Below are 1,082 nucleotides of genomic sequence, written 5' to 3'. Positions count from 1 at the left end.
ACGCACCCACTACGCGTCCGCAAGGTGCCATGCGCACCTGCGTATCTGCAAACTTTGTAGTGGATGGGCAGCTTTAAACCACCCAATCATTGCACAATTCACATGTTTTTACGCCTGATGCGATTCTACGATTCTGCAGCGCAATATTACATGCGTTAAAGAGACTACTCCCAATACACGACATTCTTATGGCATTTTTACACGAAGCAGGCTCCATGGTAGAACACCTGCTTGCCACGAGGAAGGCCTCGGTTCGGTTTTCACTCGGGGCGAAGATTTTTTGTTATTTATTTAATTGCATCTATCTTGAATTTTTGCTCACGGAAAACGCCGATTTTTCGCTCACAACCAACGACGCCGCTGTCGACACCGACGCCAACGCAGTGGTTTCTGCGAAACGAGCTATTTAACGCTATCGCGTTAAACTCTGACGAAAGATAAGCCGCGGAGTAAACGTGAGCTCGCAGTTTCTAGATTACATGCTAAATAAACGCGTTTCACGCCACACAGTCTGTCATTTGCAGAGTTGCAAATAAAAGGTCACTGTGACGAAAATGCAGAAAAGTTAGTTCATAAAAACAATTTTTTCTATCTTAATGATTATGCTCCTGCAGCCCTTTGAATGCCATCGTGCACTAGTACAGTTATTGGGGACATAAAATGTGGCTTTCTGTTCACGAGCAGTGCGTAATCAGCTTTGCGCAGAGGCGGTGTCGTACCCAGTGAGGGGCGACTATTGCTAGTTGAAAACTTTTCCCAATACCCCGCCTGGACGACGTGAAATACCGTCGGCCGTGGCAATTTTTGGACGGCCTTACGGGGTCTCACCACGCAATACAAAGATAGAATGCAAAATATGGCAGTATGTTATACTGTCGGTAACACTTGCAGGCGAAGATAATGCATAGGGCAACCGCCAATGGTGAAAGCGGCAGTGGGGCAGCGTATCAGCAGAGTTGTTGCTAAATGTGAGGGACACGAGTTAAATTGCACTGTCGTTCTCAGCGGATTAAGCGACTGTAGTCTGACACAAATACAGAAGCCCTGCCCGGATGACCGAAGCGCGGTAGCCTGTAGCTTCC

The 1,082-nt window shown here is 47.3% G+C and overlaps 1 pseudogene; it reads left to right on the top strand.

Annotated features, from left to right (window-relative positions):
* The first annotated feature begins 693 nt into the window (after positions 1 to 693).
* Positions 694 to 823, top strand: LOC119395208 (U4 spliceosomal RNA; annotated as a pseudogene).
* The last annotated feature ends 259 nt before the right edge of the window (positions 824 to 1,082 follow it).

Source organism: Rhipicephalus sanguineus, chromosome 5 (assembly GCF_013339695.2).
Source record: "Rhipicephalus sanguineus isolate Rsan-2018 chromosome 5, BIME_Rsan_1.4, whole genome shotgun sequence".
NCBI lineage: Eukaryota > Metazoa > Arthropoda > Arachnida > Ixodida > Ixodidae > Rhipicephalus > Rhipicephalus sanguineus.
This window is presented reverse-complemented; position numbering and strand designations above follow the sequence as displayed.